Source organism: Anopheles merus, chromosome 2L (genome assembly GCF_017562075.2).
Source record: "Anopheles merus strain MAF chromosome 2L, AmerM5.1, whole genome shotgun sequence".
In the NCBI taxonomy this organism is placed as follows: domain Eukaryota; kingdom Metazoa; phylum Arthropoda; class Insecta; order Diptera; family Culicidae; genus Anopheles; species Anopheles merus.
In genome coordinates, this window is record NC_054083.1 from 50,490,655 (window position 1) to 50,510,168 (window position 19,514).

Below are 19,514 nucleotides of genomic sequence, written 5' to 3' on the forward strand. Positions count from 1 at the left end.
TGGAAAACCTGATACTCTGCCCTGCCGGGTGCCACTTTGCGTGGGTTGCATTTCAAAGAAAATAAAAAAAAGGGCTGATGATGGTTTCTTGGCGCTTGTGGCTTCGAGAATGACACCTTCCAACATTTGTTTGAAGGTTTTTTGCCCTTGCAAGTCGTTCTGTTAGATTAGAACACATAATTTCGTTTCTTTTATACGACGGTTGAAAGTGTTCGTCATAAAACTTTCTCTCTGTTTAATGCTCCGTTTTATCTGTCATAAGTTTTCCAATATGCGACGTAGTTTTCCCTCCGCATTGTCGTCACTGGCACATACACACAGGACACCTTTTACCTTACATTTCCGTCTACTACCGTCGCCCACGGTTTGATTGAGTTGAAAATCCAATTTGCCCTGTGCGCCCGGTGGTGTCCCTTTGCATGCCTTTTCTCTTTCGTTATCCTTTCTATTTCGCCTCCATTCTGCGTGACAATAAATACGACCGACAACAATAACGGGTGCTTGCGACAGAGTCACAACAGTATGACATGTTTAGAGAGAGAGAGAGAGAGGTGTTTGTGTGTGTGTGTGCGTTCTTGTGTGGGTTGTGTAAGTGTGCCCTTAAACCATGGATCCATAACTCTTGTTAGGCTTTTGCGATATGATGGCGACGATGATGGTGTGCTGTCGTCAGCCGGTAAAGCACTGCAGCACGGTAAAGAAGATACACTTGGTGTCTGCAGTGGCACTAGAACGCGTTTCGTTCGCGTTGCATTGCCCATGCAAATGAGCAACAGAAGGTTGCCACAATGAGGCTATTTTTGCGCCTTTCTTTAGGTTGCATTCTGCATGCCGCAGAGAATCGCCCCTTTCCGGACAGGGCCGATAATAATGATAATAATAATAGTAGCCAAGGTTAGGTAATGTTTGCAGTCGTTGTTGTTAGATAAATGGGCTAGCATTGTTTAAAGGAAGAAATAATCAGTATGCCAGAACTGTGTTTGTTTTTGAAGTTGCTCATTTGATGTCGCCATTGCTGCTAATGTATGTGTTGTGTTACGCTTGGCTGCTCAGTTTAGATAGCTTTTTTGCCTGTTGAAAGGATCAATACACAATGGAGTAATCGGTAAGCGCACGAGTGCGAACGCTTCGCAGGCAATTGGATCCCAAACCCAAGACATGATTTCGGAATTGTGGCTTTAAAAGGATTAAAAGCTTTTGTGCTTAGTGTTTGTTGTTGGTCGATATCTATTCAGAATGGTCGACTGGTTGATATCATAACTTCCCCTTATAAAAGCCTCTGACACTTTATGAGAAAAGATATCCTGACCATTGTGAACACGGAAGCCAAAGACAGCACCTACTTGGAAGCGGAGAAACCTCCTGAAGAGAGAGATAACCATTCTTCGTTATGTGCTGCTCAGACGTCATCTTATGGAATATTCATACAATGGCAATGTTACTGCAAGCATATGTCTGCTATTTCTGGACGAGATTGAGATGCTTTTGCAGCTATGGCAGCTAGAACTCTGGTGGATGAATCATTCATAAGAAGCTTTTGGTTTGAATCTGCAAAATTGGTTGTCTGGAGCACTTATTGGAAAGTGAAGTTTAAGAAGAGGATTTAGCTTAACAGTTGTGTGAACAAATATAATCGCTTTCTGCTTTAATGCTACTTCCTATTCCATATTTAAGTAGATGACTTGCATATCGGCTTGTCATTTCCTATAAAAAAAACATGCTAAATTAACTCCAAATACGTCTCTGAAACCAATGTAACACCAACGTCAGAGAGTCGCCACTGTAGCCTTGCTGGTTCGATGCCCTCGTTTCTCGCCAACATAACGTTCACGTAGCAGCATTTTAGGAAGTGTTAAGCGTCTTCTAATTGACCCGTGTCTCACCGTCCCTCTCATGTGAGCGTCCCTTTCAACCTTTGTTTTAACGACTGTAGTGTAGAAAAAAAGTAAACGGAACTTTGAATATAGTACGGCCATCATCTTACTCTCAAAACCGGTACGGATCACACGGATACAAAGTATCAACAATGTACGGAGCATAATCAAATCGATGTCACCTGCATTTAAATCCTCCGTTTCTCACTCTACAGTCGGTGGAGTTCCCAACATGGCATGACACGCAAAAAACAAAATCATCATAAGGCGCCCAGTTTGTCTGAGGGAAAACGCAGCATGGTTGCGATCTTCCATAAAAGGCAAATCGGTTTCTGGGCCGTCTGGGGTTGGCTCGGACAATTTACGATTGCTACAGCAGGCCGGTTCGTCTTATATCCGGTGATTTGTGTGATCGTGCCAACCCGTAGACAATGTTGCTTTTGGACGGTGGTGGTGGTGTGTCTGCTTTACGACTCCATCCGCTGGACATTCGTAACATTCGGCGTGCCTGGCAAAGGTAGCGTTTTGTCATTTTAATGGTGTATATTTGTTACCCTTCTTGTGGCTGTGTTCTTAATCGCTGTGGCTAGGAAAGTGCTGTGTGACTTACCATTGACCATTGAGCAAACTACTACTTTGAAAGCCATTTTAAACCCTCTCTTATAGGTCATCTAAAGGTCCGACGTCATGTTCACAAGGTTACCAGATGGGGACTCAAACATTAAACTCCATTGAAAAGCGCGTCAGTGCCTTATCATCATTGCTTCAGTTTTGTTGCTTTTTTTCTTACTAGATCTCCCATGCATGCGTAACAAAATGAGTGTTTTTGTTGCTATCAGCATGACGACGTCTCGGTGTAATCAGTCCGTGTAGGAAGGAGCGTGAAGGAAAAACGGTTAGCATAACGGATGTGTGCATTTGAACAGAAAATAACATTTAATGAGTCATTTGTTGGTTTGCGATGAAGGAAGGCGCGATGAGAGATGTAGAAGGTAGTCCTCCTCTCTGCAGTCGAATTATGAGCTAATCATCCTTTATCAGTGGGTTGAGGAGTGTTATCAAATTGTTGTTACACCACCACCATACAAATCTCATATGCAAGTGATTCTTTATAACCTTCTGTGAAGTAAGTTGATCCTTGTAAAAAGCTGAAGTGTGTTTTATTGGAGAAGGATTTGACGGAAGCGCTTGCACGTCATCACGTTAGGTACTGAGAATTGAACCCATGACAGCTTGGAGTCGATGAAATAGAGCACGTCGATTTTCCATTACGACTATGCTGGCTAACGTAACTCCTGTGCTTATTTTGTAGGTTTTGTTCGTCCAAACGCTACATTATAGATTAAAAACTGGTTTCCATCTGGTTCCGAAAGAGAAATCGAAAGTAGCTTCGCCAGAAGTCAAAACTAGAACATATAAATAAACCCATAAAGTCACCGTTGACAGCAGTTATGCTATTAATGAATTCTTAAGGCCGGGCTACATTGATCGTACTCGCAAGCGTTATTTTTATATTCACTAGCGCATCTGGCGGCGACCAGCGCAAGCTAGATGTGGGTATAATTTAAGTGCCAAAATTATTCATGCTTGGTGTCTCATCAAGTTTCGACCAGCCTACCTGTTTGCCGTAGGAAATGTTGATAAACGTCCATAAATTGTAACAAAGTAGGCCGTTAATTGTTGTTGTTGGACAAATCGTCATTCATACAAAGCGTTGGGCAAATTTTTTCCACATCTTCCAATCTCTATCCATCATTGGGTAAAATTATAGCCTCCTCGACCCAAAACGTTTTTTGACAGATAAATTATACCAGCATCTAGCTTCGACCCGCCGCCGCTAGATGGCGTACGCGTTCACAAAAATTACACTACGAAGTACGATCAATGTAGCCCGGCCTTTAAAACTAAACAACGGACCATAAAACTTCCCATGCCGTCGGAAGCGTTCGATTCTTGAATTCCTTCTTCTTCCATCTTCACTTTACTCTTCACTTCCGCGTGCTATTACCGTTCGCGTAAACCAGAAGCGTAGCGTTTGTGTTGTCGATTTTTCCCCCCAAAAAAACAGAACATTCTCAAGTTTATGAAACAAGCGGCAAACATAAATCAACAAATTTCGGGCTAGATATAGTAGTAGTGCATCGCGCGCCCGTGTTTTTCCCTGCTCCCCCAGTCAACTGGTCTTGTTCGAGAAAGGAAGTCGATTTTTCGGAAGTTTAAATCTCACCACTTCCCAGCAAAACAAAAGGCCAGGCCACACGAGGCCCAGATTGGAGGAGTAGGGCAAGCGGAAGGGATAGTTATTTGTTGAGTGTCCGCTTGTAGAGCGACGGTAGCCGGGCTGGCTCGTTCACCATTAATTTGTCTAACGTTGCATCCCCCAAACGTCCGGAGTGTCGGGAAGAAGAGGTTTAGCACAAAATGAATGATGACAGGTTTTGCTCGGCTTCGGCTTCGGTGCCCCGTGGCGGAAAAAGAATAAAGCCATCAGATCAGGGGCTTCTGCGCATAACTGCGGGTGCTTCAGCTTCTTCAGCAGATGGGACGCCTTCAAGGGGATAGTTTGCTAGGAAATCCGCTACTTTTTAATGATACATAAAAACTGTACCATGTTCAGCGCTGTTCTGCGTCTGTCGCCCCATACGGAATTGATCGATGTCATCCGTACATTGAGAGGACATTGCGAAAACAAATTAGCTTTTTTTGCAAGCTGGAGCTGGAGCCTCTTCAGGTCGTTGCACACACAGTACTTGACCGTTCATTATGCTACCCATGATGTCGCCCGAATGCATCCACTGAGTGGGCTTTTGAATGTGAAGCATCCTTCGGGAGGGCTTAGCTACTTGTCCTGACCTAGTATTAGTAGCTATTTTGTTCCGACTTCCCGGAGCGCTAACGAAGCTCTCTTGCTCGCTCTCTTTCGCTCTGTTCTTTGCTGATTGACATCGCAACAGAGAACTGTAAATCAATTATCATTTCAGTTATGCTGCTGCCTGACTGACACGCCGCCGACCGTAGGGATGGGTTCGATGTCGCTTCGCATTAGCTTCCCCGGTTTCGTCCTCGGCTTTGGCTTTGGTTGGTGGTGCCGCCGATCGATGGAAGAGGGCTTTGGGTGATACTTTTACCAACAATTTACGATCTATAACCATGAGGCTCACTGAGGTCGCTGTCTGGTCTTCAAAGACGCGCAGCGTAAACAGCGGAATGAGTGCCCGCTCGATCCAATTAATGTATCATCAATCGCAATTAGGGAAAGTGGTTGATATAGTGGGCACTTTTGGGGCTCGCTCATTGCGCGGTCATAGCGGTTAGAAAGTGAGCTCCAGTTGACGGTTTGAATGATTTGATATACGTCCGTGCCGAGCCGATGTTGCAATTGAAGTTAATTAATGTTTATACAGCGCAACAACGATCTTCGTTCTATTTGGTAATATTAAGCCTGTTTTCTCTTTTCATCTCACTTACAGGTAAGAGAACGTGGGGCAATTGTTTGTGGAATCTAATTACGACGAGCTCTGACGGTTTGATGGGGAGCTCGAAGGTGTATCGACTGCGATCGAGTGGTGTTAAGCAACTAGAGGACTAGAGCCGGCTCTCATTGGTGCCCATCAATCCGGACGTTCTGTTTATTTAAGAAGCTGTTTCCACGACCGAAATTGCCTCATCTTCACCACAGGATACTTTCCGTTTTGTGCGCGCCACACACACACATACAAAATCATCGTTGCATCATAAAGACGGCACAACAACGGCGCCCCCGGTACGATCCATCAACGGATCATTGAAACAGTGAATATTGGTAATTTTTACTAATGCAATGGCCGCATTTCCGCGGCGGCTGAATGTCGGTTACTTTGCTACTTGTGCTTTTATCACTCACACTCGCCATTATCAGTCGTTTGCTTCGGTTGTATCATTGTAGGAAATAATCGCTAATGGAGGAGCTGTGGATTGTGTGGATTTAAATCCTTGCCCTCCGCATAAAGCTGTGTGCGATGCTGGGATTATGCAATCGGCCGTGTGGTGTGCTGCATTCGAGGATCCATTTACGAGAAGATTATGAACGACACCGAGCGTAGAAGGAAGCTTTTTTTATTGGAAGGAAACGATTGAATTGAAATGCACAGGCGGGCCAGCGCTCGGATGTAACAGTTACGGAAATGGAAAACAGCAAAATTGATGATCAGCACTGATGGACCACCCCAGCGCGCGCGCGTGTGTGTTGGGCTTTTCTTTCTGTTTGTTGCTTCCGCTCGGAGTGCAGGCAGAAGCGTTCGGGTTAAACCTGTGAACTCGACACCGCGCTCTCTTTGCGCAGCTGCTTGCGGTTACAAGATGGCCCCAATTTTAACGACAGCCACCCGCCCGATTGCAGCAGTACGCGGGGCAACATCACCATTGCCCAACCCCGTTGATGACTTTTCGGGTGGGTTGGTGGGTTGTTTTGTCGTGGAAAATTGCCGCCATCCTTTGGCTGCAAACCGGGCGTGTGCAACCGGGCGTAACGATTTGGCCCTCTTTCGCGCGGGACCAAAGTGACCGGCGACTCCCTCACCTCGGCAGCGCATCCGTGATGGTGCTCAGTTGCCCACTAGGAGTGTTTTGGGGGGCGGTAGTTATTTTCCTTTAATTTTCACAAATTTCGACAACCGGCAAACGGTTGTTGCTTGCGCTGGCTTTCTTTGCGGGGTCGAACAGGCGGTGATGCAATTTTAATGGAGACCTTTCTCCCGCGAGGTGTGAAGATTCGGGTGTCCAACTCCCTGTCGTTTGCTACGCTTTGTTCCGCTTGGTGTTGGTGCATTTTGTCCACAGCAACCAGCCCCTAACAGAGTGTATATGTTTATTTATTTTCTTTCCTTTCCTGCCCCGACCTGGTTTGCTGCGGACGAACGGTTGATTATGATGCTTCATTATGCTCCATTTACTCCATTCTTCGGCGCGAGCAGGAAACATGAAGGTTGGAGGTTGTAAACTTTCGCCTTCAGATGGGGTTGAGCAAAAAAGAGGGGTGTGTGGAAACACGTTTTGGAACACAAAAAAAACCTCTTAAGCCCCAAACAAAGCGCCACAGTTCATAAAGCGATTCATTACGTTTAAGTGATGGAATCATTACGCGAAGTCTAGCGCGGGTTTTCTCTAATGTTAGTTTCGTTTGTTCGTCCGATGTGATTATGGAGTTTTGGCTGGAGTGTTTGATTGTTAATAAGAGGCACGAACTAACACAGAGGTGTGGCTTTTAATTAGAGCATCCATCCATTTCACAACTGGTCATGGTGCACAAACTGAAAACAATATTGCACCAACCAAGGCGATGATGGCGGGGTGTGTAGGTGGAGGAAACCATCACCAGCCAATGCTGCGCCCAACAGTTGTGTGGGAAATGGAGCCGGCTCTAATGAAGTTTTGAAGTTTGAACTGTGAAAAGTACATTGCTAAACATCACAACAACACGTTCTCTGTTGACGCCAAACCCCCGCACAAACAACCACAACAACATCAATCTACGCAATCCATAATTCCATTCTGACCTCGTGTCGCACACCCAATAACCCCCGGCCAGACGCAGAGCAGCAGTAGAGTGTTTGTGTTCGTGTGTAGTTTTCGGTGAATCTAGTACCCGCAGATCGGGCCGGCCTTAAGTGAGTGGTCTTATTATCCACTTAAAAGTAGCCGCCAATACAGCCGCCGGGCGAACCATTTTGCAATACGCACCAATACCAGCATCTGCCACCATATTTCCGCGAGATCCCTTTTTTCATGCTGTGTGGAGCATTATTTTGCGTTCCAAGTGTGTGTGTTCGCTCATGTTTTCGTGTGTGGAGAAGGTTTATGCTGCTGGTTCGTGGCTGACTGATTTTGGACTGCTGCGAGCGTTTCGTTGCAACGTTGCCGTACTTCTGGATGCATCTGATTGAATTGGCTGGTTTTATTAAGTATGAAAGGGAGAATAATCCAATAAGAGAGATAGGCAGATTTTAAAGCAATATAATGTAATTAGATTTTATAACACCAGAAGCATCAGAGCGAATGGCAAAAGGGAATTCCTTTTTCTAAAATAAACGACACAAAAAGAGCAGAAGATGAGAGAGTAAGATCGCGCCTGGTAGCTTAGCTGCACAACGTGGAGACCGGGGCGAGAGGGTTAATATGTTTTATGCACTATCTCGCATCACGCCTCTTGACACTGTGCGCACAGATCACGGGACGCGACGCGGCCGGCTGCCCCGGGACGGACGAGGGAACCACGTTATTTATAAATATTCATGTTTGTGTTTACTGTCTGCGATGCCGGTTTCTTGTGGCAGATATGTTAGACGCTTCCCGCTTTTCCCTCACGCAAAGCCGCATATGGTCAGCCATTGAAGCATAGAGTTCGTGCGTATGTTCGGTTGTATGGTTTATGCGCTGAACGTTCATCTGGAGATAAAGAACGCATCCGCGCACAGGCACACACATGATCGAGTAAGGGTGCGAGCTACTGGATGATAGGAGCAGAAAGCCTTCTGGCATGCGTGTCTGTGTCTGCTGGTGCGTGTGGAAAACATTCTTTGCCACTCGGCGGCGGTTAACATTGGCGTTGTTCCAATCCGTTGGCTTAAGCTACACGACAGTACGCGCACGAGATCGTGCGGAGCAGAGAGATCGTGTGCCGGTCATAATGCGCGCGGTAATGATGGTGCATTTTTATGCTAGATATGATTCTTGTTTGTCCTGGATTACTTAATGGGTGGACTGGTAGAGGAGGCTCTACCACAATAGCTCCACAGTGCGTTCTAAACCATGTCAAATGGGGCAAGCAATAACACTAACGCGAAGGTTCGTGCGGTGCGTTTGCTATAAATGAATGTTTAATTTAATTAGCTGCACAAGACGGACGCAGCACCACGCGGATACGCACACGCGGTGGGAGTACGCGTCAAACGCCGATCCACCGAATCCTCCCGCTTCCAAAACGATGGAGACTTCGGCGGCGGGTCCATTTCGCGGATTGTTTCAAGCTACGAAGTCGCCCCGCGAAGTTGGTGCTATTATTAGGCCGCGGCGCAAATGAGTGGACCCCGTACAGAGAGCGTATAGTCGACGTTTAAAGCCCTCTTAAATCGAGCGACAGAGAGTGTGTTTGATGTTGTGCACTGGTTGTTCCCTTTCCTCCCGAAGCGGGCCACATTTTCGGGAAGATTCATGGAGAAGCAGGGGAGCCATAATTGATATGAGTTATGATAGTTTCGAGTGCAGTTCCGAAGGTAATTGGTTTGAACTTTTCGGAAGCCATTGGACCCGGGAAAGCCCCCTTTACGTTATTGCGGTGGCCTTTTGAGAGATTTCTCACCGCCCTAGTTGTTGGGGGAGAAGTACAGTTTACAGCCTCTTGTGTGTGTGTGTGTGTGTGGGGGTTTTTTGGTGGAGAATAGCATAACAACGTCCTCCTCTTATACAGCTGCACTCCAAATCTTAAGTGCTTTCGAATACTGACTCCTCCGAATACAACTTTTTGGCTTAGTGAAGGTGTGTGTGATGATTTATCGTTTGAATGGGAGCGAACCGTTTTGATAATGTGAATATGCGGTAGTAGCAGAATAGTAGAGGGTTTTATTTCCTAATCTACTGTTGGAGCTCGTAAAACGAAAGGCATAAAAATGGCGTAGAAGAACACACGCGGGAGACACGCGCAGTTGTGGAGCTAATCGGTTAAGATTTGAAATGACTCCGTGAGAGCTGCAGGATTTATTTGTTGGAACTCTCTTGTTTAGGTGTGATTTGTGGTCATTTTTTGTTGTTGGGGGGGGAATGGGTTTTGTACGGAAGAAGATACGACCAAGAATTAATTACCATTTTAAAGGCTAATTTGGAATAAACGGTAGTTTTTGTGTCACAAATTATGAGGTGTTGAGAGAAACAGAGGCTGGATGAAGATTTTGAGATGAGATTGTGTACAAACTCCACAGGATTCATATCGCTTGTGGTTAGCGAACATTTTTGGGAAAACACTTCCAATTAGTGTTCCAACTGCACAACGAAAATTGAAACCACCAACCAATGATAAATCAACCAAACCGTGAAGGGGTTAAAAGGCTTCGCTCATTATCCTCCTCGTCGTCCGGAAACTCCAATTAGTTCGATTGCTCACACAACCACCATTCGATACGTCAATAAAATAATGCTTTTATTGCCAGTGAAAGTCACACTTGCATTTTTAATAACCACCCCTCTTGCAGGAGGGAAAGGTCTACCATGTGCTTGCCCATGTGTGTTGTTCACCTTTACAATAATTCGGCAATGGGTTTTACGTACGCCCAAAATAATAATAATAAAAATACAACTCCTATATGGCTGCAATCCACACGTGCCCCTCTCTTTTAACGACGGGAAGCCGACGTTGGGGGAAGTTAAAACAGTAACTACACGGTAGAGCTAAACCACGGGAAAGTAAAGCAAATGAGACAGGGCAGAAAAATTAAGCTGCTCAAATCCTTCCTTCAGCTTCCTTTCACGCTCTGTTTTCTTGTTAGTTATTGTGTGTGTGTTGACTTCGTATGTGCACCCGCGGTGTGTGGTTTATTGGTATCAGTTTCACTTTTGTCCACGTGTTGCTGGAGGATGTAAGGTGGGAAAGGCACAGGCTGGTGGAGACATGTTGTTTTTATAATGTTCGATTACTTATGTGAACATATGGGCTCTGGTGTACGAAAGCTCCCCATGTCAGTCTCTCTGTTACACGATACGTGATCTCACATCGGGCTGTGGGTCTATAGAGTAGTGTAGTAGAGGCACTTGCTATAATCAACAGACCATAAATTAATGCTGCCCGCTCGTGGCCCGAAAAAGGTTAATAGATGCTCGCACATTAGGAAGCGCGTTTGGCTGCGGACTTCTCTGACGGACCACTGACCTTCATCATTGCTGCCCCGTCAATCAACCCTGCCTAAAGGGAGTGCAAAACAAACCCCAAAGCTGATTGGTACGTTCGATAGGAGGGTGCAAAGTGCCTCGCGCCGCAGTACGCTTAACGATTCGCCTTGAGTCACTATTTTCGGAAGCCTTCTTTTCGATTCCACCCCGGGTTGAAGGACGCCTGAAGAGAGACCCGACAGCGGTAGAAGGGAGCGAGTGGTTGCTAAAATGCTTCTTGTGTTGTTTTTATTGGAGAGTTGTCTTCCTAACTAAAGCCTGGTACCCTTTTCGTTCGCAACTGCCTGATTCGCATGCAGATCTGGTCCGTTTCTGTGTGTGTACGGGATGTTGTTTACGGAAAACGGGGGCTAGTTGTGAAAAGGTATCGATTTACGGGGCTGCTGTACGTGACACAGGCGGGCTCTCAAGTAGGTCAGACGTCTTCCACGCGCTCCTCTCTCGCGTGCTCACTCGCTCTGTTGGGCAGCTGGACCTACCCTAACCTCAATGTCCGGGAGATGTCCGGCAACGACGGCGCAGCGTGCGGTGTACTTTCTTCATCGCCTCGCCGCTGCTACAGTTGCTACAGAAACACATAAAGAAAGAAACAGTTGGGTCAGTGAGAGTAAACGCGCCCGTGTGTGCGCGTGTATGTCAGTGAAGGGTGTGAAATCAATTATCACAAGCGCGAATCGTGATTGGAATACTTTCGACCCCCAGAGAGATGTTGTAAACTGTGGTGCTTCTTTCCACCCGGACCCCATTTCCTCGGCACAGGTCAGCAGCAGCCATGTGGAGCAACCACCGATGGCATTTACTTACCTACTGAAGGCCACACCTGAAGCAGGAACAGAGTGGCCGTCTTGTGGTTTGTGTTTATTTTTTGGTGTTTTCATGACTCAGCTCTGCCGGCGTCGAGCGATCGTTCCTTTGCGAGGAAAAGGTGAACGGATAGGATTGATTACGCACGGGACAGCGAGTCAAAAGTTGGACGAAAATAGTTCACCAAGCCCGTCGTTAGTGCAAGACTAAATGAGTGCAAGAATTTCATCCTTCCTCCTTCTGTGTCTTTGTACGGTGCGCGGCAAAATCCGATTAGAAGCGGAGTTTTCAGTCTTGCTGTCGCCAGTGAGATAGTTTTCTTTTATTTTCCTTTCGGTATTTGGGCTGTCTTTCCTAGCCTTACCCTCCCCAGTTCCCAGGCCGATGCGCAATTGCAGCAATGTCTGGTCAATGTCTCAACCTCCGGCGAAGCAAGAAGGTACACACTGCTCGGTGAAGGTTCCGCCCGACCGAGTGGGGCATGCGTTCGGAACGATTTTTCTTTTCACCGTACAATATCAAAAAGCAATGCAGGGAATACAAATTCAAGCAACAAACTAAGCTGCTGGCTGCAACTGCACACAGCTGCAATCGGTAGAAGCGTGCTTTTAGTACAAATTTTTAGGGACGAATCGAAAACTTTTCGATTTTTTTGTTCGGCGCTTTGCTGCCATTGGCGCCAGTGACGCAGGTGACTGTAGGTTTGCTTGCCTTCCCCCTTGGCCTTTCCAGTGTGGCAATCTGATTAAGATCTGCAATAGCAAGAAGACACGAGGCGCAATGGCAATAGGTAGGTCAGAAAAGTTTTATCCGACGCTTCGCTTCTGCGGCGCAACTTTTGCACAACTTACTACGAACGAGCGGGGATTGAAACGCAAACGAAGTTATAGTTGGGCTCCAATATTGGATTGGGTTTGATTGAATCGATTGATTTAAATCAATGAAATTAACTGCTCGAGGGAGAGGCAGCGCGAGAATGTAAACGCCGATCGTTGGTTTCGGATTGAAATTGGGATTTGAAAAATGGGTTTTAAAGGTACGAAATGATAGTTGTTTGAGTTTTATCCTAGTCACGGCACCAAAGATGTATAGAAGAGCTACTTCTAGGCTACTGCTCTGCTAAGTGACCTTTGCAAACTCCCCACTGAATGCCATTTTCTTCAGCAGCAACCACAACAGTATCTGCTACAAGTTATTGCACTCGCGAAACTCTTTCCGCTCCATTTCGGCATTCCGTTCGCATTCCAGAGCCAAAGTTGCAAAAGAGCCAAAATAAACCGCACGCTGCTACAACCCCCCTAACGCTGTTTGTCTATTTGTGTGTGTGTGTGTGTGTGTGTCTGTGCTTGCAGCTCTTGTGGCGTCCCAAAAAAACACACCATCGCTCTCCTCCCTGTGCAGAGCATATATTTTTAATGCACAAACACACCGCGGGACCCCCATCATCACCTAACGCCACGCAGTTTAGGTGTGTGTGAGTTAGTTCGGTCGAAAAAAGAACAACTTGCACCATCGAAATGCATGCACACCCAACAGGCACACACAGATTTATGCTGTGGCGGTGGATTTTTCAGTCGGGACGTGTGTTGTGGTCGCGTGGAACGTGCTGCCGTCGTAACCGTGTAGCGTTAGAAGCATTTTCGTTATGTTGAGCGGAGTGGAGACACTGCCGCTGCTGGCAGCGTTCCATCTGATGGTGTCTCTTGCCATCCCCGACATCGAGCGAAAGAATGTTGGATGACACCGAAAAATCTGGTTGCCTGAAAAATTATGAACCACTTTCTTCCGGCCTTTGTGTGGCGGTGGGAATCCTATTTATTACACCGTTTTCTGTGTGCCGAAACAGAGACCAAACACGCGCAAATGGTCACATTCAATGATGGATGTAGAAATATCCTGGTCACGGCACCACCAAGCAGCCTGGTTTTTGTGAAGTTGGACGTATTTTTTTTAACGTGAACGAGATTTAGTGCGTTGCCCGGGTGATTGTTTGCTAATCCTGATGGGTGTATCTGTGATCTGTGTTTCTTTTGACAATTTCAATCCAAACAATCAACGTAATTTGGTAATTTTCAATCAACCCGCAATCATCACATTCTTCTCGCACATTGCATGGGCAATTAAAGGATTATGCATGTAATGGTGTTTGCATGTTTTTTTTTGCGTCATTTCACGTTCCCCAACTCAACTTGAACGCATCTCAAAGATCATCATCAATTCAAGCCCATCAGCTATGGTTGTTTGCCCCTGCCTGCTGCCTTGTGCTGTCCCCCCGTGCCACTGATGCTGATGAAAGTTTATGTCGGTTTTATTGCCATTAAATTGTACCACAAACACCACATCGGTGCGGGGCGGCGCGATTTCAATTCTGATTAGTCGCAAAAATTTCGGAGTTTCACGGCCGGACGAGACACACTGTTTTCAATTTGTCAAACAAGTGTGAGCACAAGTGTGTGCATGCTTGTGAGCAAGCAGGAACAAGGCGTCCTATCACTTAACAACACCGCATGGCAGAAGGTCCAATAAGAGAAGAGAGAGTGTACACACAAATGGGCAATAAAAATATGCCAGCGGGAGGCACTTTTAAATTGCACAACAGTGCACACACACACACTGTGCAATGAATGAAGTAGAGTTTATGCTAATTATATCACCCACCCCCCGTTATTTTGCGTTTTTTCGGTGAATGTCGGTCAGCTTCGAAGGAAGGGGGATGCGTTTGTTGGGGGTGCTTTATGGTTTTATAATAAGGAAAGTGGTGTGCATTAAATTATGTGCCACCGTAAACACGGATATGATACGCGTGTTAATTCAATTATGTTTGCTCAATGGGGGGGAGGTTTTGGCGAAGACAAACAGAACTGTAGAGAGGAAAAAGGCCACTTTAGTACTTATAATAGTTAAAACGCATTTTACATTGGAAGGAAAACTCAGATCTTTAGTCCATATTGGTGTGAGTGGGGATTGTTTTTGGTGGGCTTACCGGGAAATGGTCCACTCCATATCGTTTTCCTTTCCAGCGCTTTAATGACGTTCCATCTCACCGGTTTCACGTGCAGCAGGGGCTTCCTTCTTGGCACGGCAGGGGAAAGTCTCCACAAGCTGCAGACAACAGTGCATTTGGTGGCAAGATTTGGTGCAGTAGCAGCAGCAGCAGCAGCAGCAACTACTCCCATTGGCCATTATCGGGGTTTCGGGCCCTATGGCTGACCAAACCATTTTACTTCGCTACCTTTCCACCCGAACGCGATCACCCACCACCGACCAAGACGGCCAGCGTAACCGTGCTGCGGCGGCGCACGGCTTTAATTGTTGGGTTGCCTTTTTTACCCTGCCGCTTCCGCTTGATTCCGGTTATCTGCGTTTGGTGTGGGGTGTTTTTTTGTTGTTGTTTAGTGTAAGTAAGGTTGCCGGTAATAATTTTCCTCTCCGTCAAAGCGCACACCTGTCCGTCGTCTGACTTTTACGTACCGGTTGGACAACGTAAGCTGCAGCTCAACCTAAAAAACACGCAAAAAAAAAACTTCAGCGGAAATGGAGCTTTTCATCAATATTAGACGTTTTTGTGAGTGAATGTGTGTGTTTTTGTTTGAATGAAAAATGTGGTAAATTAAGTGCGATTAATTTGTTGCCGCTGCTGCTGCTGCTGCTGAGGAGGGTGGTTTTTTGCGTTAATATTGTTTTTTTCTGCCCTCTTCTGTTTGTTACCTGTGCTTTTCGTTTTCTTTTCGCAGCAGCAGCAGCAGCGGAGCCGTTCGTGCTTAAACGCTTGAATGATTTGGTTTGATTTTGGAGCCTTTTTAAAGCGAAACCACTACACAACCGAGACAGGCCCAGCGCAGCGTTTTCACAACGATTTTTCGGGGGGAGGGTGGTACGAATTTGCTAACAGTAGTTTTTGTGTTAAGCAAAAAAAAGGCACCGTTGTGTGCGTGTTTTAAAGATTTGTGCAAGAATAGATTAAGTGCAGTGCTTCGTGGACGGTAAGAAGCCTCAGCTCAGCTGCAGCACATGCGTCACAATCGACGCTCGGTGTGGTGTTACTCGGTTGGAACGGTTTCGGTTGTCTGGAGTTCTAGAATGTTGGTGATGATTTTGAGACATTCCTTGGTGGTGGAGGTTTGGCATTAGGTTGGCGGTGTGTGTACATTATGTTGCTGTTGATAATTTAAACGACACGTATTTCCGGCAACATGTGTGTAACTTGCTGTTGGCGGTTTTACGATGGCGTGATGGAATCGAACCGGGGCAGTAATGGATGCTTTTAATTGTTCGCACCTTTGTTGTGGTTTGTTTTGATTCCTGTACACTTTTTTTGCTATATATTTAGGTGTTAGAAAGCGTTTTTGAAGGTAAACAATTCTATCAAAATCAGAAAAAAAGGAATCATAATACTCACGATCGTTAGCGAGAAGCTTCTAAAAATACCAACCGAAGTAGTAGACAACAAACAGCTTCTCAGCATGACATCCTTTCCATTGTAAGAGACGTCAGACCTCATGGCGCCACTTCTACTTTTTGCCAAATCCTCCACAAAGCATCCGATGGTGGTGGTACTGCTGATGGACTTTCCAAGACTGTTTCTGTGTATGTGCTTGGAGCAAAGACTTCCCATCAAAAGAAGCAAGAATTCTTCAGTGTACACACACACGCACACACTCCTTCCCTTCTAACAGACACTTCAAATGTGCTGCATTTATTTCTTACTACGTTTACCGGATCTTCAGCTTTTGTTTATACATTCACAGAGCTTTACTGGTACTGTTCACATGTGCCTTCCCCTCACCGAAAGGAAAGTACGGTTGGTGGTTGGTGTACTGCCTCCGCTCATGCCGCGGATCATGCGTCGAAAATTAATCAGCTAAAGAGACTGCCTTTCCTGTTTATGCTTCCATGTGCCTGGTCGGCAAAAGGGAGGTGAAGCGTACCGTCCAGCGATTTACTACAGCAACAAGAGCCGCCTAAACGCCAATTGTGTCGGCAAAGAGGGACATTGACACTCTCAGCAGGGTGTGAGAAGGTGGTGGTGGTGGTGGTGGTGGTGGTGGTTGAGTACGAATGCAACTGTACTGCGTTGCATCTTGCATTCATTTATTTAAAACCGGAAGGAAACACTGTCTACTTAAGGGCGACAATCAAGAAAGACTTTTCCTGAAGAAGAGTCTCTCTCTTTCTCTTCCTGTAGATCTTCCCGTTGGTGGTTTTGCATAATGACACGACACAACCGTTTGGTCGGTGTTTGAAGTGTTTTTTTTATATAGACATTTTTAGCTGTAGAAGAAAATTAGTTAAAAGAAGTTTTACCGCAAGTAGCAAGAGCTCTAAGGAAAGAATTCTATTTTTTGTGTGTGTTACGTTTTTATTGTTTTCCCACTTTCCCGCATATTTGCTAGTCTTGCATATTCATGTGCTCGAAATAAAAAGCTGTTGTCATCTACAATTTGTTTTTTATCGTCACTTTAGTCCAAACGCGCGGGAATTTTCTCCACCACCGGAAGCATAGAGGAAAGCAGTAGTATTGTCCACTAGCGAATGCGGCCTGCATTCGACAACAATGCGCATTTTAATCCACTTCTGTTGCACATGGAGTGTCGTTTTTTTGTTTGGCTGTTGTGGTGTGGTGACACTGTTCTGCATGTTTTGCCAAGTTTTCTCGCTTTCCAGCGCAGTAGAAAGGCAATGTATACTAAAATTGGATACCATTTTCCATAAATACATTTTTTTTCTCCCCGCTCCCCACTCAACCCTGCTCGCTGCATGCGCGACCAAAACCGGTGGATTTGGCATTTAGCTTGCAATGAATAGTGCAGCAGATACTCTTGTGTATCGTGTGTGTGTGGTCGTTGTGGACGAGAAAGGAGGAAGAACAAGTTTTTAAATGTTGGGCAGTGTGCAGCTCCAACGCGGTTGTCGGTTGCGGCTGTTGGTTGGTTGGTGTAGCATAAAGCATAAAGCGACACCGGTGGAAGCGGCACATGGAAAGCGGCGAAAAACGTGACTACAATTAGTGCACGATTTGAATCGCTGTTGCTGTTGCGATTGTCATTCGGTTCGGTCTTTTGTGAGCGGCAAGTGTTGTCTCGTTGTTCGTTTTTTTTTTTGTTCGAGCTCCCTACCGAAGGGTGTGGGTTTTAAGTGTGCTCTTGTGAATGTTGTGAACTCACTACGTGGTCGTTGTTTTACATCTACTTGTGGTACGTGCAGTGTGGTATGTGCAAAACGATTGGCGTTTGGGGATGGAAAACGAGCTGGAGAGCTTATTTGGGTACATCTTTTCAAGTGTTACAGTAGAACTTGCAGATGAAGAGACTAAATTTCACGCAAAACACGCCATTTCGTTGTAACATCGTAGAAGAAATGCCTAAAGTGGCTTAAAGACTACTCAGGTTGTCTCGGTTGTATAACGACGCCAAATATGGCAAAACACGACTCTGAAACGTCATGTGAAAGTGTTTGTGTTGTCACTCTTTGTGTGTCTCTGTTCCTATCGGATAGGTAAAGCGATTTAGAGCACACGACGATGCCATATCATCTCGCTTAGTGTTTGAATGTGAGTTTCTTATAGCTTTTCTAGACTGGATTGTGCAGGTTTAGTGTAATGAAGTGTATTTATTTTATTAATACCTTAGGATCACCCTGTACAACCAAGAGTTCGACAGTCTGCTCCACTGAGAACGGTTTAATCTGATGGAACCGAATTAAAATCGCACTGCCCATCCCACAGCCATGTAGAACCTTTTTCATCTCAACCAACGAAAGCCATCTCTCGGCGGCTAACTACCGGAAGTACATAGTAGTCACAAAAGCCAGACACGGTCACTAACCTCCGCTGTTTTATTCGAAAGGCAACAAACGCGGCAAATACGACGAACCAGCACCAGCTGGAAAAGCAAACCACCAACCCCCGATGGATTACTTTTATTTGCAGCAAATCCAATAAACCAAGCCGCGTGGCGCTGTCAAGTGTGCTGTGTGTTACCATTTTAATGGTCGATGAATTGGAACGCACCTCTCGGCTTCATTGATCTTTCGGTTAAGCAACATTGTTGCCTAAATGAAGCAATGGATGGACACGCCGAACACTGCTACTGTACAACTACTACGCTCCCCAAACATATGATGGACACGCGTACATTAAATATTCTGCTACGCTCTCAACATCGTTTTGCATGATGTAAATCGCGTGCGGCATGTTTAGAAAGGCTTGTATGAGAGTGTTTCTTGTTTGCTGCTGCTGTTAGTTTTTTCCACAAAAGGTTCGGATTAAAACCAGTTGTTCGGCGAGCGGAAGTAAAACCCGATGATCCATTCGCTAGTGGTGGTTTACTGTGGTGGAAAGCCGACCAACAAAAGTGCTGTTTTGTCCCCCCCAAAAGCGTTATGGGACGGAAGCATACCGGTTTATGCGCTGTGTGTCCCATCTTTCACCTACCGAACAAGCTGCTGCTGCTACTACTTGCTAGATAAATATTCAATTTGATCCATCGAACCGTGAAATTATAATTCACCCGGCTGACCGATCGATTGCGTGCGCGCACGCTTGGCGTATGCAAATTGTGTGGCTTTGGTCTGGACTGTCTCTCTCTCCTTCCCTCTATTTTTCTGCCCATCTCTTCCCTTTTGCGTGCGGTTGAAGGATCACACGGAAGCGCGTCGAGCGAAAGGGGTTTTGCATGTGCAAACCATGTGTGCTAACGGTTCGTGCGGAAATTGCACGAAGCCAAAGTATACGGCGAGCATGCTGCATCATCCATAAAGAGATAGCACAAACGAGGAGGCACACAAAAAAAAACCACTCACTCACAGAAACCACAGCCGGACATCATCTGGGCGAGATATACTGGCTGGCAGGAGAGAAACGGTTGGGAAGCCTCTTCCATTCTCTGCTGGTTGTTTTGATGGTCGTAAAAAGCGAAGCAC

General features: G+C 45.9%; 1 protein-coding gene across 2 annotated transcripts in view; it reads left to right on the forward strand.

The window, feature by feature from the left end:
• The window catches only part of LOC121591357 (myosin-4), a 43,586-nt gene that overhangs the window by 3,138 nt on the left and 20,934 nt on the right, over nt 1-19,514 (forward strand). The window lies entirely within an intron of this gene.